General features: G+C 40.0%; 1 long non-coding RNA gene across 2 annotated transcripts; it reads right to left on the bottom strand.

The window, feature by feature from the left end:
* Positions 1-112: 112 nt before the first annotated feature.
* LOC110737839 lies at positions 113-25,463 on the bottom strand. Of its 2 annotated transcripts, none has more exons than XR_002514478.1 (8): positions 25,277-25,463; positions 11,216-11,284; positions 8,869-9,118; positions 8,610-8,716; positions 8,283-8,357; positions 7,553-8,188; positions 7,068-7,204; positions 113-6,944 (listed from the first exon to the last, which is right to left on the bottom strand). It is a non-coding gene; the product is annotated as an uncharacterized LOC110737839 (long non-coding RNA). The 2 variants fall into 2 exon arrangements; XR_002514479.1 differs by having other exon boundaries at positions 8,875-9,118.

The raw sequence follows: 25,463 nt of genomic DNA, 5'->3' as shown, positions 1-25,463 counted from the left end.
TGTCACCTCCCTAAAGCACCATGGGCATCCAACCAATGGATGCCACGTGGCATTGTACCCCCAATGGGGGAGGAGACCCTCATCTGCTATAAATAGAGGAATCTACCTCATTTATTGGGATTCATAAATACACACAAAACCAGAGCAATATTAATTGCGGAATCTCTCGGAATCCGAGAGAACCAGTTTACTTTCCGCACGTATACACATCCGAAATCATACTAACTTGACCTTCGGAGGTGGAACTCCACCCAACCGGAGTTTCGTGGTTTTGCAGGTGCAGACGTCAGGCGTACATTCCCGGTGCTGTAACTCTCCCGTAGGACATCTCAAAACACCCCGAAACAGAAGTGCAACTCCCAAGTTTAAGAGTACAACACTATGACAGTCAAAAGAACGAGGACAGAATGAGAGGGGAGTTAGATCTCCTACCAGAAGTCAGGTTGAAGGCTGCCCTAAAGTTAGCTGCTCAGAAAAGCAGAATGGCCAAGTCTACAATAGAAGAGTAAGGCATAGAGAACTCAGTGAAGGGGACTTAGTACTGAGAAGAACAGCTGTTGTGTGTAGAGGAAAGCTACATGGAAAGTTGAGCGCGAATTGGGAAGGACCCTTCATAATACACAAGCAGGTAGGGCCAGGGGCCTACCTACTCTCTAATTAGGATGGTTGCATCTTGAGGAACAGATTAAATGCTGACGTCCTAAAGAGGTTATTCACATAATTTCATGTTTTTCTTTAGCATTTTGTTTAGCTATAAATGAAGGAGTCGTCTAAGCTTTATTTCCGATAAGTTGTAATTTTAAAGAAGAGGAACATTAACCTCTGCGTGAGGCGTTTCACATTATCGATGGAATATTTAACCTCTGCGTGAGGCCTTTCCCTAAATATAATATTTTATTGCATTACTTACTTGTTTGTTAGCAAAGGATTATATGTTTCTGCCAGAGCAAGCAGGGCTATAATAAGGCAAACCCAGCACGAGCTAAGCAAAATAGAAAACAACATGTTCGCCTCATTAAAGCCTTGCTACAATAAAGCGAAGGTAGAAACCCAGTTCATAAGAAACAGAGGCATAAAAATTAAACCGCACTAAAATAAAGTGGCGGCATAAAAGCCCCAAGCCCCGCCCAAGAAGCAGGGGACGGGCAAGAAAACGCAAACAAGAAGGCCACAATCCTGCGCTGGGGGTGTTTTCAGCCTTGGAAGGAAATTATTACAATAGGGACACCTGAAGTAACAGTTTGCCTAAATAAACCAAGCCTAAGAGCGCTAGTAGGTAATGGTAGCCAACAGTGCAGTCAAGGGGGCAACAGTGTCAGCTAGGAAGGGGGGAAACTCCAAACAGCGAAAAGAGGAGTACCCTCTCCTTCGGATAACTGAACCCAGCACACATCAAGCAGAAATACACAATAAAAAAATGCGCAACCAAAAGAGAAGAAAGGAGCTAAAAGTTAAAGCAAGTAAGACAAAGCAAATTGCAAAGTGCAAATTCCAAAGGCACAAAAGTATTGTCTTTAACAAACGAAGAAAAGATAAAAAGTTCTGGAAAATAGCCAAGGCAAGTACATGCCTTAAAAACCTACACAACCACTGGCGGCTATACACCCAAATGGAAGAAAGCAAAAAACATAAACTTATTACAGAGCGGGGAGAGGGGTACTCAGATGAGCCACTGGAAGAACAGGGAGATGGCCGCCAAAACCTTTATTGGTTGGCAGGAAGGGCCTCTACCCCAATGGCAGCAGCAAGGTCAGGAGACTCAGCATGGACCTTATTGAGAACAGCATGGTCTGGAATGCCACAAGCGGCAACACGAGGGTTATGAGCGAGATACACATAAGCATCTTGGTTGATCAACCCTGCTCCAAAACTGCTCAAACTTCACCTGATGCTCCTCACCAGCACTTCTGCGTGCAGCCTCCATCATGCTTGTCTGTGACCAAGTTTGCAAAGGTCTGAGAGGAAACAAACTCCACCAAGGCATCCCTGCGAGCTGCATTAAGCTCTGCGGTACGGTCTCCCTCTAAGCGAGCTACCATTGCTTCCAAATTCTGCACTTGGGCCTGAACCCTTTTTAGCTCATCTTCGTGCTGAGCCAGCTTCTGAGCAACAGGGAGGTATTTAGCTAATTGGAGTTGAGCAGCGCATAGCGCATCATCCTTCTCCCCCAACCCACGCTCCAGCTCTGCCTTCTCGTTCTAAACTTGCTCCAGATCATCAACCTTTTCATTTAAGCTCGAACTTTGAGACTGGTAACCTTTCTCAACAGTGAGCAAAGCATTAGCCAGATCACCAATAGAGCGAGCGAGCTGGGCAGCCACCAAAGAAGGGAACAAAGACAATAAAAATTAAAGAATAATGAAAAGAAAACAAATAAGTAAAAACCTCGTAAAATAAAGGAAAGCAAGAAGCAAGTAAAACGATACCTTTTGTAGGTCATGGCAGGCAACGGCAGCAGGCACGCTGACATACTGGTTCCCAAGGTTAGCGAGGAGCCGGATGCCCTAAGTCAACCTATACCCCATAGTACCTCCCTGAAGAAGGTCGTTAAGGAAAATAGATTTGTCAGACCTAACATTCAGGGTAGAGTAGAAAGGCTCGTCAGCAACCCTAGACGGACGCAGTGCAGGCCTCAGAGCTGCGTTAATATGCACTTTAGAAAACTCTAAAGGGCCAGCTGCCTTAAAAACCCTGTCTGAGGATTTAGAAGAAACAGAGAAGGGATGAGTGTAAGTCTCCCCAAAAAATTGATTCGCGCAGCGATTAAGTTCACTGGAAGCAGGAGCAGCCCCACCTTGAGCGCGCTCATAGGCTCATATTGACAAGAAGCTGAAGCAAACAGCTCGTCCACAATGGGAACTCTGGCCCTTTTGGGAGAAGGCTCACGTGGAGGAGAAATAGGCTCCAAGTCAATAATGGGGGTAGGGCTCTCTCTGCTAGAAGTGGTGGGCGTGTGCCCACCACGATGACGGCTACACAGACGATCACATTAATACCTTATCTGAGAAATAGGGTTGTGAGTTACAGTAGCGCCAGAAAATACATAAGTAGAAGCAGAGAGCTCAACAGTCAAGCCTCCAGTAGTAGAAGTTCGAGCAAAACATGCTCGGTAGAAGTAGAGGAAGGGAGAGGTTGACTCTCTGAAACAAGAAGTGAAGCTTCATTAGTAAAGAGCAGAACATGCCTTATTGAAATAGAACCCTATGGTTCAAGCCTAGAAGATGCATCAACTTGCATAGACTCAGTTACTCTACCAGCACCAACAACGGTCAAAGTGTCAAAAGATACAGCGTTAAGTAGAGAATATGTAAACTCATTATTGTTGTGGCCTGTGCCGTCTAAGGTTTCTGCAGCATCAGGGATTTCACGATTACAGACCTCATCCTTATTCTCATCAAAAGTCTGGGTTGTCCACCGACCGGAGACCGTAGCCGAAGAACTTGGCACCATCAACGACCCAGACATTTGGGGGGACTTAGCATTCCCCCTAACTTGATCACTACCAGCAGTAGAAACTTCAGGCTCAATCTCTGCCCGAGTAGTGGGAGTAGAGCGGGTAGAGGCTCTAGCAATGGTAGAGTCTAAACTCAGGGACTGGGCATGACTCACCCAGGCGGGCAGTGACATAAACCTCTAACACTTTAAGGGGGAAGGAGGGATATCTTGGAGTCTTGACAAGGGGCTTCCAAGTATCATCCACACCCAGCAATGCCTTATCCAATTTGTCATAGCCTAAAAAGAAGGAAAACAAATCAGTCATAGTATCATAGGGAGAGAAGTAGAAGGAAGCAGAAATAACTGTGAGGCAAAAAGAATCTCAACAGACTCATGGGTCGAGCATAAACGCATGGCAGAGAGCTTAGCATTCCCTATAACATATAACCCATTGGGAAGCCATGTTTTGGGAGAATAGGACTCACCCTCAAAATGATCAAAGGCCTGAGCTTCTTTGGCAGCGTCGGCTACCTGCAGAGTGACGCCCCCCCAAATTTGATATAACACAGCAAAAAAGAGCGAGGGCACCCAAAGTCAACCGGAACATGCAGCCAAAAGAATTTGCCCTACCAATCCCTGAAGCGGCCTAGTTTGGGGTAAGACAAAACTCTTTTAGGTTTAGGCGCAAGATAAAACCAGCCTGAGTTAGCATCTGAAGCACTCCGTTTAAAGCTAAATAACTGATGAAACAGAGGCAGAGACTCTGGAAAGCGTTTGTAACGCACCGTCCAAAGCAAGCATATCAGTGTATGCAGAGACGCGGGCAGAATCAAGGAAAGAGGAATGTTAAAGGCACGCAGCATCTTGTCCAAAGTTGGATCTAAAGGAAACCTTAGTCCCACATTCAGCTGGGAAGCAAAAGCGGCAATGTGACCCACTAGAGGGTTGACAAGGCTGGACCCAGCTTTGGGCAGCACCAGCTCATAACCTTCTCCCATCCCGTAGAAGGTGTTACTGCACTCGGCCACCTTTAAGCGGGCAGCCAGCATCCGCCACTCAGAATTCAGGGAGCAAAGACGAGGCCATCAGCTTTGTCATCCAAATAAAAGGTGGAATCACCTAGAGGGACCACCTCATCTACGTACCAGGGCTGACAAGCGTTCACGGAGATTGAGTTTGAGGAGCAGCCAGAGGTATCGACAAGAGTAGAGTTGCGCTCTACATAATGGTCAAAACGGTGCACATCAGATATATCGTCCAACCAAGAAAATTCACGCAAAGGAAGTGCATGAGGAAAAGGGCTCCTAGGGGCATCAGCAAGAAGGTTAGCCCTCAGCTGCCAGTTGTGCATGACGAGCAGCACGCAGCCGCATACGCAGCAAGTGAGGCAATGCAACCCCCCTGGTCATCAAAACCCTCTCGCAATAAGGGTCAAAAGTATCGCTGCGCAACCTACCACGAAGGTAAGGATGAAACGTGCTAGGGTTAGAGCGCCCGCCGCTAGGCTCAACAACACAAGCAAAAGCGCCAGCGACGGGCACACTTCCCGATGGAACGTTGTAGTTGAGAGGAAACACAACTTGCAAAGGGGAACAAGAAATAGGAGAAGAAAAAGGGACATATGGCCTAGAAGGCTCACTTGAGCGAGTCGACTCGGAAGAGGAAGTAGACTCGGACTCGCCACCAACGTCGTAAGAGCGGGAGGAGTCATTCTGACTATCAAAAGCGTCCGACATAGCAAAAAAAAATCAAAACTTGGAAAAAGAAAAAGAACACAAATTTCCAATGAAGAGATTAAACAAGAAGAAAAGAAAAAGGAAGAAGGGGGCGACAGAAGAACAAATCAAAGAATAAACCGTACGAGTACAACGACGATGAGAAATTACTACAACAACAAGGTAAGAATTGGTCTTGGAACAAAAAAAAAAGTATACAAGGGCAAATTAACAACACGATAAAAAGAAAAAAGGGCAATCTTTAGGAAAAAATATACTCAATTCAACAAAGGAAGTACAACAATGGCGGAAGATGGTTAAAAGATGATAACTTTTGATGAACGAGCAACAAATATGAGGCAACCAAAGCGTAATTCATGGCGAACTTGCGGCGAGTGGCACCCAAATAAATTGCAGAACTACGAGAGAAGGGGATGGAGTGAAGAGAAGTTGGAAGTTGGAGCGAAAGGAAGGTAACTTTGAAAAGGCGAGTGAATGAATGAGAAAGGATAGAGGAGAAAAAATTCAAAATTAAAATGAAAAACACAATAGTGAAAACATAGAATACGAAAAGAACAGAGGGGAAATTGAGTACCAGCATTAAATGACAGTTACTTACCTAACAAAGGGAGGTAACCAACACACTAAGCAGGGCCACGTCGAAAAAAAAAAAGAGCTCCTCGCTTAGCCTTAGCTCGTTGCTTTGAAATAACTTCAGCAGGAGTAATCAAAGCTCCTCGCTCAGCCTCAACTCGTTGCTTTGAAATAACTTCAGCGGGAGTAATCAAAGCTCCTCGCTCAGCTTTAGCTCGTTGCTTTAAAATAACTTCAGCGGGAGTAATCAAAGCTCCTTGCTCGGCCTCAGCTCGTCGCTTTGAAACAACTTCAGCGGGAGTAATCAAAGCTCCTCCCTCAGCCTCGGCTCGTTGCTTTGAAATAACTTCAGCGGGAGTAATCAAAGCTCCTCGCTCAGCCTTAGCTCGTTGCTTTGAAATAACTTCAGCGGGGTAATCAAAGCTCCTCGCTCGGCCTCAGCTCGCCACTTTGGCATAACTTCAGCGGGAGTAATCCACGCTCCTCACCTTGACAAATTCAGCATGATGCACCTCACTAGCAGAACTCTCTTAGCCTCAAATCAGCTGATTGCAGATATGAGACTCAAGGGGGACTAGTTGTATAAAGAGGATCTCGATTAGTAAATTGAGCCAAGTAATGACCCAATAAAAGTTTGGAAGAGCTGACACGAATCCCTCGTACCACCTTTTGGGTGGCTAGTTGTATGGGGTAGCCTCGGCAGAGCTCTTCCCAGAAGAACGTCTCTAGTCAACAAGAGCTGGCTTGAGTGCCTCAGACCACCTCTAGAGGGGCTAGTTGTACGGGGTAGCTCCCGCTAAGCTGACCTATGCTCCCAGCACCACTTAAGAGGTGCGCACTCGTGCCAGTCCAGCCCGAGGCTAGAAAAAATCTCCTAGGGGCTCAACTTCATGGCTAACCCCAGCAGGCTCCACCTCGGAGTCAGGATCGATCTCTCAGGGACTCAGCCTCATGACTGACCCCAGCAGGCCTCAGCTTGCAACACCAAGAATAGTACAACTATAAATAGCAACCTAAGTACAACGGAAAAGAGGTTAGACACATTCATTTTATCACCTATCCATTATTATTCACCCGGAACCTTACTAACTTAAGCATCGGAGGGGGGTTCCTCGAAGCCACCCCCAGGGCATAATCACCGTCTATTGTGCAGGTAATCCCAACCAGCTTCCAGATCCAGTCACCATCTAGGCTTCGGAACTACACCCGGAACAACATGTATTAGTATTAGTATTAACTTAGTGTATTATGCATTCACCCTAATTTCAACATGTATTAGTACTCAATAAATAATATATTATTTATAAGTTGAACAACACTTACCCCAAGTTTCCCAAAATCTCCACTAGGTAACTTATTATCCTTTTCCGCTTTCTTCATCTCCTCCGTGGTCCACATTTAATTCGTACGAACACATCCCAATATACTAGAAGAGTATGCACTTGCATTAAAGTCTCTATCTAAATACAAGATTTGCATTTATAAGAGTATGCACTTGCATTAAAATCTTGTTGAACTCACTCTCATAAACTAAAGGGCACTCAAGTTACTCAATTGTAATATGAATTTATTAATTATAATATGAAATTGTGAATTATAATAGGAAATTAAAAGGAAAATATAGTAATCAATTAATCATAACACCCACCCTACTATTATTTTCAAACGCAAAATGTAAACCAAGTGGCATAAACTTTAGAGGTCACCACCTTAGAATTCTCTTGTATGCATTTATAAAAAAAAATGATATCAATTTAATGTAAATTAAAAAATTATGAATTTTGAAAAGAAAAAAATCGTATGCTTACCGACAAAAAATATGTACAGCCACCGAGACAAGGAGCCCACCCTTTCGCATAGAACCTCTTACTGAAACTACCTAGCGCATGGAGCAACTCATCCAACACTACTGTACACCAATCATACTTCTCTGCTTTGTCAGCCAAGACAAATAGGCGCATCTGCTTCTTGATCACTCTATGACAAGTTGTTGAACATAGAATGTTTAGCACCAACATGACAAAAACCTTCTTAAACTCACCCTCGTCAACTAACGGGGCCTCAACTACTTGTACGAGAGTACTCCTATAAATTCCGGTAGTGTTGCGCCCCATAGGTGTGATATACTTGTCATACAAATGGTCCTTTAAAGCCTTATCGACAACTTTTATCGGAAGTGCTTTATTCCCCTTTGGAAGGCCAAGAACCCAATGCACCTGGATTGCGTTCAACCGAATTTGTTGTCCATCGACGGCCACCAACATTTTATTCTTCACATCTAGTCTTGTACTGATCCAGTACGATAAGTGTCGTGGAAGACTTTTCTCGGAAGCATAGAGCAGTTTTCCAAACCCTATTTTTGTAACAGTTCCCCTTTTGGTTTTGTTAAATGTAACAACAACCCTCCCTAAAGTCTCAATGGCACAATTGACATTCGACATTGCCTTCAAAAGGGAAAAAGACAACAAAAGTTATACCTCCACATTTAGAACTCAACAATCTAAAATATTACAAATGGTTAAAAAAACGACTATTCACCTTCTTATGCTCGTAAAAGGTTGCTATAACTTTGCTCGCCTCTTTTACTTGTCCTCCCACACTTTTCGAATTATCCTATTACAATAAACAAAAGAAGTGAAAGAAAGAGTAAGAGTATGCACTTAAATTAAAATAAGTAAGAGGCTTAACATGCACATAATAAAATAAGCAATATTGTAATAAACTTATATTGTCCTTTTAATAAGTTAAATAACCAATATTTGTTAATAAAATGACAGTATTAGTTAATCAGTTAACAAAATGACAGTGTAAGTTAATAAAATGACAATATAAGTTAATATTATACGTGACAAAAGATGCACTCACCACAAATACAGCAGGATCAAGTTTCTCTGTACCACGATTCGGTTTCACTCTAGCTATCCGAGGGTTTTTTTTATAAAGTGATCACCCTTTGCATCCTGGCTCGGTTCCTACACATATCAAGCATGCAATGTTGCATTAATTACTTCTTCAAATGCCATATAAAGTACAAATTACAATATTAAAGTTGCATTAAAACAAATTACAATATTAAAGTACAAATTACAATATTTAGGTTGCGTTAAAAACAAATAGTGCATACCCTTACATCTTTTTCCTTCCCGTTTGTTTTTCCATCTCCATTTGTTTTTTCTTCTTATTTTCCTCGTGCAAGGCAACAACTTCACTAGTCATGCTTTCGGATTCTGCACTCCAGCTTACAGATTCTGAATCTGACTTAGGGCGGAAGTCATAATCAAATTCAGACATTGAATCATCCCCGTAGTAGTCAATGTCTTGCATCGCCTCCTCCTGTTTATGCTTTTTTCTTTTACACACTTCATATGTTCTCCCTGCACATAGACAAAGGAAACAATTTCAAACTTCTATTATGGCTCTAGGATATTATAGAGAATGTGGGAAAAGATCGAGGAGGTTACATGGAATATGATTTGATAATACCAGCTTCAAAAACAAGAATATACAATACTTTTAGGTACAATGTCACTAAACAACATGAAAGGATGAGCAGTCACATATCATAGAAAAGAAAATGACAACCTTGTGTTTGTATTCTGCGTGTCACAATTACTTAGAAAGCGTTGTGCTTACAGATTTAACACCAACACAAACCCATGTTTATTTTACTACCTATTTCTGTTTTTTCCTCATTTTTTTCCCATAATTTCATATTTCACAAACTCTTCCCATCTCAGCATCAATACCGTGACTTCATGGATCACCTGAACTACTAACTCAGCATAAAAAGACTTAGAAAGTGAATTATTAGTGTCAAATGGGCCTCTGATCTAAAGCAGAAAGTTGACTCAAATACCCTTGTTCCCTTTTATTGGACTTCCTATTCCACTTAAATTTTCAAATTCATGTGTAATCATTACTTGATCAATTACTCTTTGTTCCATACACTGATAGTTAATCACTTTGTCCTCACTTTCAATTATTTGAACACTTGTTCTTATCAACGTAAACATAATGTCCACTATCCAGTGCCAAGCATATAATCAAACTTTGGTCAGTTACAACTAACAATTCTCAAACTCCAGTTAAGTTACGCAATGAAAGCAATGAAATATGTATAAATTTTTCTAAAAAAAAAAGGTATAGAATTTATGCCCATATTGGTGGGAAATGAAGTCATCAAACTTTGGCAAAATTAAAAGAAAAGACAATTCTAGATGTGTCATTAGCTTCTCAAATTACAATTAGCTTATTTAAAGTTCCTGCAAGAAAATAAAAAATCCTTTTTCAAGCAATTACAACTCTACATCTGCGAAATGGTCCAGTTCCTTTAGCAGACAAAGAGGATATGTTTTCAAATTTAACATATGGATAGGAAAAATGGAAGAGCCACACTTGAGAAAATAAGAAAAATACCATACAACCATGAACTTAAGAAAAATATATTATAATGAGCAAAAAGAAGTAAGAGCAAAACTAGAGGAGAGAGGATAGGTACCATAGGTTGTCCTCCTTAAAGCCAAAATTCAGATTAAATATTAGCCCAATTCCATTGAATATCCCCCATTAAGCACCCTCATACAAATCGAGCAATCCTTTTATGTTGTCCTCATATCCAAGGTGAAGGGACAGTTTAGTACTCCTACTAACCAATTCCAAGATTCCGTGACACAAGCTAAAACAAACAACCTAACACAACTAAATGGAGTCTCCAGGGATTTAGTGCTCTATAGAGTTGGAAAGCACTAGACCATCCAAGCAGCACATAAGATGAGTATTATGCAGTAGTATCAAAAAAATGTCCAATAAAGAAAATAGGGTACAAGGGATTCCACTTACACAATATAGACATGCCCTCCCCAACCACACAAACAGTCTCGGTCAACTGATGGTTGTAAAGCCTAGGAGACTGTCTCGAACAATTCTTCAAGTTCTTGAGTCGAAACTCATGCCCCTATGCTAGCCCCTTAACCTTCACCCCACAACACAATCCTACACCGCATCTCCTTGTTCTTCCTTCTCCACTCACCAATCAGCCTTGCACCCTCAAAAACAGAGTACCTTCCCAAACGCCAGCCACCAACCTAAACTTCTCCTTTTGCCCAAACCTCAAGCTTTGATACATCCAAAATTCAAGAACACTTCAATAGTACCTAAATTCGAGGATATTCGAATCATATAAACTTAATTCGATAATAATTCAACTAATTCAAAGTATAATTCAACTGATTCATACTCAAATTCAACTCTATTAGCTTGCATGCAATCTAATCAAAACGACTGAAAACCCTAAGCCCCTAATTCCCTAAGTCTGCAACATTTTAATAACCCTAACTAGAAATTCGCCAACCAAACACAAAGAACATTTCATCTACAGCTAACCATAGAAATCCAGAACAATCAGACGAAAATTCGCACAAATTTTCTCAAACAAAAGTGCACAATGTTTGAAATCAAAGAGAAGAACTAACCTTGTCGCCGCTCCATTATTGAAACCTTGAGAAGCCTAGCCGGAAACACGAAATCAAAGAGAAGATTGCCTGCTTAGAAAAGGAAGAACAGTGCCGCGAAATGAAAACCAAGAGGGAAGCTTATGAAAATGAATAACGGGAAACAAAGTGAAAGCTTTTTATATGTGTATAGGTAGGTATATGTATATTGTATTTGCATATTGTACTTTCTACATTCATTAAGCGTGAAATTCTAAATATGCCCCTGTGCTGGTCCAGCACGTTGCTTGGCTGAGCCAAGCTCCTGTGGCAAATATGAGGGAAGTGTTTGTAACTAGTAGGACTTCGGCAGTGGCGGATTCGGATTTCCAAGTCTGTGGGTCACCCTGAACTATTGATCACCTCTGAAAGTAAAAAAAATAAAATTTAGGTCCAATAATACTAACAATAATATATCCTCCGTTTCATATTATCTGCAACATTTTTCAAAAACGGATGTTACACATTATGTGCAACAAACCAAAAGTTTCCTCTTTTAGTAAATTTTTTGTGTAAAATTACCACCATACCCTTAATTATTTTTACTTATCTTTTTTTTTAAAGACGTTTACTACCACATTTTATTAATCAATGGACAACATAACTTGTCCATTAGAACATAAGGAGAAATTATAGAAGGGCATAAATGCTCCCAAACTTGTTCAATTCCGAAAGGTACTAAACTAGCGAGGTGAAAAGCAACGGAATTCCCATCCCTTCTAACATGAGACCAAGAAATAAAATCAAAATTAGAACTAAGAAAAAGAATATCAAGAACTTAATCTAGATCCGTAAGAAAAGTCGTAGCCTTAGAAAGTCTTGTGATAGCAATCTGGCAGCCAAACTCCAAAATAACCCTCTTATAACCATAGAGATGAGCGAGCTTCACACCAAAGTGCAGGGCCTTACACTAAGCAATCTCAGGTGGCCAGTAGCTACGGATGCGGTGTACTCCTACAAACAATACCTCCCCTTTGGCATTTATGGCAGTAACACCAAGCCTAACCCACCCCTTATCTTTGAGGCTGGCATCACAATTGATTTTAACAAAATTAGATGGGGGAAGGTGCCATTTCTTCGGGCTTTTTCCTGATTTCTTACGAGCAGTACCATAGATTTGACTAGTATACTTACCACAATCTTCAACCAGGCGCATAACTTTGTCCTTCACCACCAAATGCGGCACTTCAGCATTGTTAAAAATTTTATAATTGTTACGGTACCAAATTTGCCACATTAGCGCACCCCCCATAAGACACTTCTTTTTACTGCCATTCGTTCAACTCATCAGCACCTTCTGAAAATCGAAACACGGGTAAACCACCATGAGCTCAGAATAGTCACATTCATACCACAAGTCTTGCACAGCAGGGCAACTGAAGAGGGTGTGATGCAAGGTTTCAGGAGAGTTCGCACACCAGGGACATAATTCTGATTCTTTCATGTGCCTACTGTATAGTAGAGAGCTGGTTGGAAGAGAATTAGTGCATACATGTCATAGGAAGTGCTTGACTTTTGAGATGGTGTCAAGGCTCCAAAGTGGAACCCATGCTTGGTGGAAGGCATCCAAGTCACAGGACATTCCAAGCATATATGCAGATTTCACGGAGTAATTACCAATCTGAGAGAAAGCCCAAGTCAACCGATCAACCGGATTTTGGGGACTTAGGAGAATAGCCAATATGCACCTGGCATCTCTTTCGACGAAAGACGTCAATATGAGATCAAAATTCCAGTCTTTTGTTCTCTCATCAATTAAGTCATTCACAAAGTAAAGACCATCAACAATAGGGATAAAATAAACCTCCCATTTTCATCAGCTAACCAAGGATCACTGAAAAAAATTTAATTTTTGATCCATCCCCTACACGCCAAATTAGACCTTCCTTGACCAGAGACTTCGGACCCCATATGCTACGCCAAGGATAGCTACAATTAAAACCCAAAGAGGAGCTCAAAAAATCAGATTTCGAGTAGTATTTACCCTTCATTACACGCCCAAAGAGAGTATTAGGCTTGGTTATGAGTCTCCGCGCTTGCTTTCCAAGGAGTGCCTCATTAACTACCCCCAAAACTCTGAAACACCATGCCCCCGAAAATTTTGGCTTGCATAAGGCTTCCCAATTAATCCAGTGAACTCTCCTCCTACTGTCGAATTACCCCAGAAAAATTTTGTCGTAGGTGATCTTAACTCGTCAATAACACTACTAGGCAACTTATAGACCCCATTAGGTAAGTCGGTATAGCATCACTAATTTTATGAGAACTTCCTTCCCTGCTATCAATGAAAGTTTCTCCTTATAGCCTAGCAATTTTTTCTAGATCCTATCCTTTAGAGCTGCAAAAACCAGTCTCTTAGATTGTCCGATAACAAATGGAATACCAAGATACTTGTCATGTTTGTTGACAAGCCGCATTTTCAGTAAATCAACCAATTCATCCTGTTTTGACGCCTCTACGCCTTTTCTCAAAGAGACCCCCGATTTTTCATAATCAATTTCTGTCCGGAAGCTACTTCATAAATGTTGAGTAAATCAACTATCGTTGAGCATTCCTCACGATTGGCTCTTTAAAAAAGCAAATTGTCATCAGCAAAGAAGAGATGAGAGATTTTTGGTCCGTTCCTGCTCGCCCCTGCTCCATGAACTAAACTATGATTTGAAGCCTTTTCAATTAGAGCTAAAAATGCATCTGCAACCATAATGAAAAGATAAGGAGAGAGAGGGTCTCCTTGCCTCAAACCTCTAGAGGGAACAACCGATCCAACCACATAGCGGTTAATAATAAAAGAGTAAGAGACCATCGAGACATAGTCCATCAAAAATCTAATCCATTGATTTGCAAAACCCATTTTTGACAATAATTTTTCCATAATATACCATTCTACTATGTCATAAGCTTTGCTCATATCAAGTTTCAGGGCTATAGTCCCTTTCTTTCTTGTACTACGCTTCTTCATGGTATGGAAAATCTTCATTGCAATCAAAGCATTGTCCGTATGTAATTAGCCTACCTGGAACATATGCACTTTGATTTTTTGAGATAATATCCGGTAAGATAGATTTCAAATGCATAACTATAGCCTTAGAAGCAATTGTAAAGGACATTACACAAAGCAATTGGACGAAACTCTAAGATATGCATAGGGGATTTAACTTTCGGAATTAGAGCAATATTAGTATTATCAACCGGCTTAGAGGAAGACCAACCGTGGAGAATTTTGCTGACCGAGTCTAACACCTTATCCCCAATAATAATGGCATGAAGTCTGTCGGGTCCTGGAGCTTTGCAGGGATGCATTGCACAAATGGCCACATGGATCTCATCCTTGGTATATGGTCGGAGTAGGAATTCATTCTATTCAACTGAAATTTTCAAAGAAACTGCTTCTAGGACCTTATCACAGTCGGCCAGAGAAGGCTCGGATGAAGTAAAACGGCTTGCAAAAAAGTTTTGAGCAATGTCTTTAAAATCCTCTTCTTCTTCCCTCCAGACCCCATTTTCATTAATAAGCCCTTTGATTTCATTCCATTTCCGCCTTTGGGAAGCCTTATAGTGAAAATAGCTTGTATTCCGTTCTCCATCTCTAATTTCAAAAACTCTCAATCTGAGATACTAGTAAGCCTCTTGCTTGTTTTCAAGCTCCTCAAGTTTTGCCTCTAGAGTTGAGCAAATTCAAGGTTCTCGCTAGACATATCCCCACCTTGCGCATCCCTCAATGCCTTCTCTGTATCACTTATTTGCTTATCGATGTTCTCAAACTTTTTTACACTCCACATCCGAAGAGCATTCAGTAACCTTCTAACCTCTCTGAAATATCACGACCAGCAGACTCCTTCCATGATTCACGAACAGTTAGTTCACAAGTTGCATCAAGGAGCCAAGCCGTCTCAAATTTAAAGTGCTGCTTCCCTCTTTTGCGTTTCTTCTTTGGCCTTTTGAGCCTAGCCAAGATTGCAGAATGATCAGATTTAACCCTCACCAAATGTTCAACTAAAGCCTCACGGAACAAACGAAACCACTCTTCATTGCCACAATATCAGTCAAGTCACTCTCGAATCAAAGTGTTTTCAGTTAAACCTTTCTCCCAAGTAAACCACTAACCCTCAAAGCTAAGGTCTCTCAGCCTACAATCATCAAGAGCAGCCCGATATTCAGAAATTCCCTCCTACCAAATAAGCCCCCCTACCTTCTCTTCATAACTAAAAATTTCGTTGTGGTCACCCCCTACCTGTAATACCCTGGGAATTTCCTCCTTTTTAAGATACTCTTTTTACCTTAATAAAACTCATTTTAGGAAATAACCAAAATATTACCGCCACCGTGATAACGGCTAAGGCTATTTTCAAATTCACACGGCGGAAGTCTAAAACTAAAAACCAACTTTTTAAAATAAAACTTGAGTTCACAACCTCAAAACGTAATTTAAATAAAACATTCACAAGTTGGAACCAATGTAAACATGGCCCTTCAAAAACCAACCTAAAAAATAAAACATAACAAAGTTAGTCCACAAATAATAATCAACAATTCAATAAATAAAACTAAGAAAGCATAACAAGTAACTCTCTATAGTCTACACTCATTCCCTTCATGTTTTTTACTTCCTCTTTATTTCAACCCTTCTACTCACCATATAAATGGGTCATAGTAGGGCCAATCCAAAGGAAAGCCAAACGCAAACACAAAAGTATGAATTAGCAAAAGCTGAGTACACATGCACCACACTAACATGAATATCCTAGAAATAATAAAAATAATTAAAACATGTTCGCCATACAATTCACAAGTCAACATACCTTTGAGTCATACTAACAATATTAATTATTAATAAATAGCTTTGGATTACGCATCGAACGAGTTTCCTTCCTTAAAAATAGCCCATAAAAATATTGAGCTTCCAATTAGGGAGTTACCACAATTGGCACCTACTATGTCACCTTGTGACGGAATTCCAGCGCATTGATAATATATAAAAGAAAGTATAGCGTCATGTACCCCTGTAGAAGCTATGGTTAAATATAAAACCCCATAACTCCCCCCATATGTTCATACTCCAGGTGTATACGTTCCAAGAGTTTTGGTGCGTATCCTCTTACACTTTACGTGATTTACCAACTTAACTTGTGATGACTCCAACCAATCAATCAAGAATAAATATAACAATCATCAATACATACTTCCATTTCATTCTTGAATTAATTAGTGAGCGCATACAATTTATTTTTATTAAGGTTCCTTGCCTAGTTTTGTGCATAAAATGGCACTATTACTAGGGGTGTTCAAAAATTGGTCCGGATCGAAAAAATGGACCGGACCAATCCGGGACCAAACCAGACCAAATTAATTGGTCCGATCTCCGGGTCAAGAAATTTATTTTTCTGGTCTTCGTTCCGGTCCGATCCAAAACCCTATAAAAATTGATCTTGGACCGGGCTATTTTTTGCTTAAAATTATACATAAAGCCTTTAATAATAATTAAGATTATCCTTAACAAGCTTGGAAAAGTTTAGTCGTATGAGTTTTTTTTATACAAAACATATAAAAAGAAAGTTATAATATTGTTTTTCCTTTATATTTTTTCGAGTTTTCCATAAATAATTTAAAATTTAGGAAATTTATTTTATAAAAATTCTAAAATCGGTCCAAACTAGTCCGGTCCGGGTTTTGGACCGATTTTTTTGGTTCGTCCGATCTGGGTTCGGTCCGGGCTTCGGTTCTTGAAATTTAATTTCTTCGGGCAAGTCCGGTCTTGGACCGATGAACAGCCTTAACTATTACTACCTTGGTGCTAGACCTGGCTAATGGGTCATTCGGGTCGGGTCGGGTCACTTTCGAGTCGGGTCAATTTCGGGTCGGCTAACATCGGGTCGGGTATGGGTCGGGTCGGGTTGATTCGGGTTTCGAGTTAACCTCGGGTCAGGTATCGGGTCAAGTTCGGGTCGGGTCAATTTTGGGTCAAGTATGTTCGGGTCATATTCGGGTCAGGTCAAAATCTGGTCGGGTCATGTTCGGGTTGTTTTATTTGTGAATCAAGCTCAAATGAATAATTTTATATGGATTATATATTTTGTTATTGTTATAATAAAAACTATCAATTCAGTTTATGAGCTTAGCTACGGTTGAAGATGAACAATTTGAGTTACTTTTGGTACAAGACAATTTAAGTTCAATTATAAGGTAATTTTAGTTCGGGACATGTCGGGTATTGGGTCTGTTCGGGTCAATTTTGGGTATCGGGTCTGTTCGGGTCAATTTCGGGTCTAGTCAACTTCGGTTCGGGTCAGTTCGGGTGTCGGGTCAGGTTCGGGTCAACTCCATTTTTGGGTCGGGTATGGGTCAGGTCGGGTCAATTTCGGGTTTTGGGTCATTTTCGGGTCATGGGTCGGGTCATTCGGGTCGAGTCATCGGGTCTGGGTCAGGATTGCTAGGTCTACTTGGTGCATAAGATGCACTAATAAACTTCCTTGACTCAATCTCAACTTATCTAAGTGAGTAAATAATCCAATAATAAATTGGTGAGAAATAAAATCATGAATCATGCTCAATAATTCTAACTATAGCTCCTTTAAACATATATAAGCAAGGGTTATTAAATTCATGCTTCCTTGATACTTGGAAATAAAATATACTTCCATGATTCATACATATTCAACTTGTATCATGCCTCAAATAACATGTTCACATGCTTGTATAATAATTCATGTTCAACCACCATCAAAACCAAGCATATAATGAACCAAAAAAAATCCTAACATGATACTACGCATACACAAATATTTCTATGCGCATATGTACCTTAAATAGTGTCTAAACTCATCCACACTCACTAGAAATCACTTAGCTCAAAGCTACATAACTATAATTAATCCACTATTCTCACAAATTTCCAGCTACTATAATATAGTTTAAACCTCGCTAATTAACCCAATTTAATGTTCTAAAAGCCTTAAAACCTTTTTCTTTAAGTGGGTTCTTAAAATCCTTTCAAAAAGACTTAGTATTCATGACTTTAGTAAAATTCCAGCATACTTATTTAATATAAAACATCACTAATAGACTAGGAAATCATATTTAAATCATCAAGAACATTTTTTCTTTTATGGGTAATCAAACCTTAATATAATAATTAAAAGTAGTGTGTACAATTAAATTTCAACATTAATTAAAGGCTTAAAACTCATTAAAAACATGTTTAAATCATTGATTTAACAACCACAACAACCTAGGATCAAACCCTAACCATAAACATTAAATTCCCAAATTCCAGAGTTTGTAAATTAGGATTTTGATTAAACTAAAATCTGAAAAATATAGGAATAAATTAACAACATCAACTACCCAAAATCATCATCAAAATATAATTAAAATCATGCTTTAAATTAATTAAAACAAGCTAGAATTAAATTAGGAGGAAAAGAGGTTTTTTTTTCTTTTATACCAAACCACAATCAAGAGGAGAGAGAAGAGAGGTGGCGCACGACTGGATGTTGGTGCTGCCACTGTTCACCGGTGGTGGTGGTGGCGCCAGTGGTCGACGTTCGTGAGTGGAAAGGAAGAGAGCGTGACGTGGAAGAGAAGAGAAAAAGAAAGGCAAAAGGAGAGAGAAAATAAGAAGAAAAATCTTAGGGTTTTGTGAAATATGACAATATGATTTTTTAGTGTAAAATTCTTCAGGTTTTGGGGTACCTATATCTAGGGGTATTCGCGGTGCGGTTTGGATCCTAAACCGCACCAAACCGCAAACTTGCGGTTTGTATTTTTTTCAAACCGCACTTATAACCAAACTGCACCAAACCGCATTTTGCGGTGCGGTTTAACCATATTTTTAAAAAAAATTATAATTGCTTTTTGAAAACAAATGTTTTATTTTTTTTTGTAATTATTAATTTATAATTCAAATACTAAACTCTCTTTTTTTACCTTTAATTAGCTAATAGTCAAAGATTAGCTCATATAGTCATATATTTTAGTTCTTCTATATTTTTTAAATTATAGTATAAAAACTGTAAACCGCATTAAAGTGCAGTTTAAGGTGCGGTTTGGTCTAAATTTTTTTAGAAACCGCACCAAATCGCAAACCGTGGTTTGCTCATTTTCAAAAACCGCACCGCAATTTTCAAACCGCAACTGCACCAAACCGCAAAATTGGGATTTGGTTTGCGGTTTGGTACGGTGTAAATCGCACTCTATACAGCCCTATTTATATCTCCTTTTTAAAACAAAAACACTTATTTACAAAACTGGCATTAGTAATCCCACTCCCCCTTGAATTCTCTTTTGAGGCCAATTTGTTGGGCTCTTAAGTGTTCTTTAATTCCCAACTAATTGAGCCAACAATTTAATTGATGTTGACCCAATTTAAAAACATTTATTGCCCCAATTAATGACTCATATTATATTATACACACTTATTTTATTTTTAAATTATTAAGTCTTTTAAAATGAAATGAACCATTTTAATAAAATAAATAATTTATATATATATGAATATTATAAAAATACGGAGTATTACACTACCAGATTAGGGCCCTCGAATAAATAGCATAAGTTACGAAGAATTTTTCATGTTTTCCATTTGTTTCCAGACTCCGGTCAACCGTACAATCCTACAAACCTCTAAGACTTTCCATTCGGTTCACTAATATCACCACAAATGTGATTTTGCGACATCGTAACCAAAGAGAAAGTAATAGCATCACTCTTCCAGTATAGACATAGACCACCATCCAAACCAACACTACTAACACTTAATGCTCAATCAAAATCGAATCTCTCTTTGAGATTTTCGGACTCAATTTTATTAATTTTTGTTTCGAAAATAAAAAGTACCTCCGGGGCATAATGCAAGCACCACCACTTTATTTCTTTAACTGCGCGAGAGTTGCCCATCCCTCGGTAGTTCCAGACTTCCAGCATAGGAGATTCATGGTTGTACGCGGGGGTGGGTCGCTCCAACTCCCGCTACTTCATCTGAAGCCAATGCACTAAGTACACGAGCTCGTTTTGAAATTTCATCAACCTCCATCTCATCTCTCTTCGTACATTCCTATCTCTTCCCACACTTCCTTTCCCCTCCCCCTACACCTTTCACCCCAGCTCCTCCACTTCCCTCTTTCCGTAGTTTCACTCCTTTTTTGGCCATCCCTTTTTTCGAGTCAGAGCTTGCCAAAAATAGGAATGAAGACAGAGCAGCAGCCTTGTCAGGGGCTTGATTTAGTGACTCTTCACCCATCTGTCCTGCCTGGTCAGTAACCGTCTTCAGAGAGATCAATATCATATTGTCACACTAGTAGAAAAACACAAATTAGCACCAACAAAATAGCACCGGTTCTTGAAAACCAGTGGGCAAAAATACAATGGCACCGGTTAACCGGTGCTTTTTGTTTTAGAAAATGAAAACCAAAAAAAAAAAAAGAAATGGCACCAGTTAATCTTATAAACCCTTAACCCCCTCTCTCTCTCTCATCCGCCTCTATTTCATGCTCTCCTTCTCTCTCATCTATGTTCTTCTCTTCTCTCTCATCTCTTCTCTGATCTCTCGGTCTTCTCTTCCTTTTGATCTCTCGTTCTTCTCTGATCTCTCTGTTCTTCTATGATATCTCGTTCTTCTTCCTCTTCTCAACAACCACCGGCCTTAGTCGAAGTTTCGAAACTAAGCACAACAACCATCGCTGCCGCCGTCAACCACAACAAATTTGATTGAATTTTCGATTAGAAAATCAGAAATTTGAGGTTAGGGTTTCTGGGTTCTTTAGCTTTGCGTTTCGATTTTTGGGTTCTAGGTTTTTTCTCGGTTTTTTCTCGGTTTTTACTGGGTTCTGGGTTTTTGGGTTTCAGGGTTTTTCTGGATTCTTTGGGTTTCTGGGTTTTTTTTGTTTTTTCTAGGATCTCTCGTTCTTCTCTCTCATCTCTTCTTTGATCTCTCTGATCTCTTCTCTGATCTCTCGTTACAATTTTTTGGTTTTGGAATATTAGTTTATTGTGGGTTTTATTAATTTTGGTGTTTTAATTGATGCTAATAGTATTCCTTCAAAAAAAAATAATACAACTGCAGCGACTCCACATAGAAGAACGATTCAAGATTCAAGGATTGTGGTGTTTTGTTTTTCATTATAGCGTTTTTTTTATTTTTATTTTTTTATAAATTGTAAAATAACAATTTATTTAATGAATAGGAAAAATTTAAGGGAATAATCCCACCTTTGCGCCGTTCGTTTTTAATAATCCCACCTTTACCCCCATTCTTTTTTAATGGTCCCGGGTGACCAGTAACCGGTTGAAGAGGTTAATTTTTTTTTAAAGTTTATTTTACACGTGTCACCACGTAATTGGTCAAAAAAATAAGTTTTAATTTTAATTTTGTTTTAAGAAATGATAATTAGCAATTAAATTAATTACTTATTTTTAGTAATTTTCTCATGAAAAAAAAACTAAAAATTAAAACCACTACCAGCCACCTCCCTGCCCCACCGTTGTCCCAGACCCCAGCATCGCCACGCCCTGACCGTCGTCCCAAACCGGCTGTTAGCCCCGCTCCGGTCGCCACATTTATTCCGGCACCTTCCGTCGCCTTAAACCACCAAATTCATTTCCGAAATTAAGGCATGGGAAGGAGAGGGGGCCAAAATTGAGGCCTGGGAAGGGCAAAGGGGCCAAAATTGGGGCGAGGGGAAGGGGAGGGGGCTGAAAAAAGGATAGGGGAAGGGGAGGGAGTCGAAAACGGGGCAGCGGAAGAGGGGGAGGGAGGGATAGGGGGGCGGTGAACGTATTTTAGAGCGTGGTTGGTGGTTCAAGGGGTGGGAAAGGGTGTTGGTGGTTCAATGGGAAGGGGGAGGGCAGTCGGCGTGGCCCTCCGTCGTCGGTGGGCAGGCAGCTGGGAAGGCTGGTGGTAGTGGGCAGTCGTGGAGGGTGGTTGGGCTGGTGGGATATTTCTTTTTTTTTTACTATTTTTTTATCTTATTTTTTTATGAAACAAGTAGTTTCTTAATTAATTAAGTACAATTTTTTAATTTTTTTCTTTTAATTTTTTTATATTTTAGGCCAATTAGATTGCGACACGTGGCATGTAACTTGCTATAGCAAGTTAAATGACCGGTTGGGACCATTAAAAAAGAATGGGGGTTAAAGGTGGGATTATTAAAAAATAATCCAAAGGTGGGATTATTAAAAATGAACGGCTCAAAGGTGGGATTATTCCCATGAATTTTTCCTAATGAATATATATATGTGTGTGGCTAATGTATATTACGATTTTGGTGTTTTTTTTTTTTTTAGGGAAACGATTTTGGTGTTTTTTTTTCATTGTCCGGTGATTTTTAAGTGAAAAAATTGCATTTTATTTTTTTTGTTTGAAGGTATAATGGGCACCGGTTAACCAGTGCCAATTGTAGTTTAAACCAGAAAATAAAAAGCGCAGCACTTACTCTTAGCACAGGTTAACCGGTGCTAATTCTTAGTTTTCCCACCGGTTTTGAATCGGTGCTAATGTTTTTTTTTTTAGCATCCCTCAAATCTGGACCGGTTCAAAACGGGTGCTAAAGGGGGGTTTTGAAATGGTGCTCATTTACATTTTTCGCCTAGTGTCATCAGTGGTACTAGGTAGAGCATTTTCAATAGCCTCAACCCGAGATAAAGCAAGTTCATCCTCTGTCACTTTCGCCCCCTGGTGCACACCATCAGTCTTATCAAGGTTCTCCTCACTAAAGACTTCCAGTTTAAGAACAAAAAGGACTCTTCTACACGCTTTAACCTCCTCCACTTCACCGACCAGCTTCTGTCTCCCCTTTCTTGGAGTTGCACGAAGTCGTAAACTCCACCCCAAGCCTTGGTTCTGCTCCTCCTCTAGAAAATTAAGACAATCTTTTTCACTATGGTCAATCACACCACACATTAGGTAGAAAAATGGAAGACATTCATACTTCAAGTCAATTTGCAGCACCCTTCCATCCTTTTTCCTCATGTTTGTAAATTTCCTCAGGGGTTTCGAGATGCCAAGGTTTATTTTCACCATCCTGTGTTTGTCAAGGCCTAGGTCATCTTGTTCAATTTCTAGCAATTCACCCATTGAAGTTGTGATTGCTTTGATAATGCTATTCGAGCGTTTATTGAAAGGCAGATTCTCAAGTCGCACCCAAAAAGGACAATTGGTTGGCATGACATCCGAGGGTTGTTTATTTCCATCGACTTCGCTCAGGGCTAGCAAATTATTTTCGAAACACCAAGGACGCCCCTCTAAAACCTTCTCACGATCCTTCCAATGGAAGAATTGAAAGGCAAATAAATTTGTTCCAATAACACGAATCACATTCTCTTTGAAACAGACCATGCTTGTGACATGGTTCGTTTAAGAGTGTCAAAATTGTAACTGCGATTAGTGATTGACTTCCCCACCAGCATTAGGGCAACGCGTTCCTCCGATTCCTCTTCATCAACATCACCAACATCTACTATTTCGTTTTCCTGATTGAAAATTCGTAATTTCGAGCACTGTTTTGCTACATCGTCAGCCATAATTGATTGGAGAAAAGCCTCTCTTGCAAGGTAAGGCAACCTTTCTCTCGAGGTAGTATCGCCCCTCTTTTTCAAGGGTTTTACTTAACTTTAATAAACCACATATCAACTTATTAACCTAAAATAATCTATCCTTAAACTAAACCCTAACCCTCATTCTCTCTCCTCCCTCACAACCACATCCACCACCAACATCACAACTTTTCTCTCTCCTCCATCTCAACCACCACCAACAACAGCTGTAGTTTTCTCTCTATTCTCTCATAACCACCACACCACCATCACCACTTAGATCGAGTCGCCGCCACTTTCACCTCACCCTTGTCAGTTCACCGCCGCCACTTTCACTTCACCCTTGTCGATTCGCCACCGCCTCCTTTTCCCTTTTCAAAGTCGCCGCCCTCACACTCAATCATATTACGACTCACAATTTAGGTTGGGTGGCGGTGCATTTCGGATCTTAATGGTGGTGAGGTGGGGTTTTAGATGAAGTGATGGTGAGGTGAGGTTTCGATTTGTTGGTGGTGTTGAGTTAGGGTTTCGAAACTTAGTGGTGGTTCGTTAGGGTTTCAGTTCGTTGGAGGTGGTAAGGTGGGGTTTAGGTTCGTTGGGGGTAGCTAGTGATGAGGGGTTTTGGTTTATTGGTGGTGGCTATGGTGACGTGGGTTTCGATTGGTGGTGGTGGTGAGATGGGATTTTGAATCTTAGTGGTTGTGAGGTGGGGTTTCAGATCTTGGTGGTGGTGAGTGGGTGGTTACGGGGTAGGGTGTTGGTGGTGGTGCAAGTTGGTTGGGTGGGTTTTGGGTGGTTGTGGTGGGTTTTCAGATCTTAGTGGTGGTGAGAGGGTGGTTACAAGGTGGGTGCTGCCGTGCTGGTGGTGTTTACTTTCTCCCTCATCCATTTAATCACATGCCCCTTTATTTTTAATCTCAACTTAACAAATTTCTTCTTGGGAATTGTGCAAGCAACTTTGTTGCACATAACTTGAAACAGAGGAAGTATATATATTACAACCAAATTGATTTCAATCTAACAAATAGGACACAAAAATCATATTACAACTAAATAGTACTTAAAAAATCCATCTTACAAGCCGAGAGTACTACAAATAATTACATAATAGCAATTAATATCACACGATAGCAATTAGCAATTAACAAATAACAAATAGCAAATAACAATCACACAATAGCAATTACAATCACACAATAACAAATCACAAATCACAAATTCAGCAAACAGCAGATAACAAATACAAATATACAATCAAATAGCAATTTATTCATATTTAAATCTGAAACAAATCAAACAATAACCAGAAACCAACTAACCAAGACAACAAGTCAGTAAAACTACCAAATTAAAACTACAATTTATTTCACCACAACAACCACTTAACGAAATAACAATTCAATTATTTCAATAGCATCAACAAAAGATCAATTTAATTATTCAAATGGCTAAAATTATGAATAATTAAAATAAATATGAAATAACAAATTAATTAGTTAATAATTTAAAGTTTATTACTTGGGTGAGTTGGGTCAGTGCCTCGGTGGTCGCCTGGTCGATGCCGTCGATCAAAGAGCGGTGGCGTCGTGGCGCGGTGCTGTTGCAGTGATCGTTCTTCACGAATTGGTTGAAGCGATGAAGCCTTGAAGGCCTTGAGCCTTGAAAGCGGTGGCCTGCAGTTGCTTCAGAATAAATAAACGCCCAT

This window comes from Chenopodium quinoa, unplaced genomic scaffold (assembly GCF_001683475.1).
Source record: "Chenopodium quinoa cultivar QQ74 unplaced genomic scaffold, ASM168347v1, whole genome shotgun sequence".
In the NCBI taxonomy this organism is placed as follows: Eukaryota; Viridiplantae; Streptophyta; class Magnoliopsida; order Caryophyllales; family Amaranthaceae; genus Chenopodium; species Chenopodium quinoa.
The sequence above is the reverse complement of the archived record's forward strand: the minus strand, read 5'-3'. Positions and strand labels throughout refer to the sequence as shown.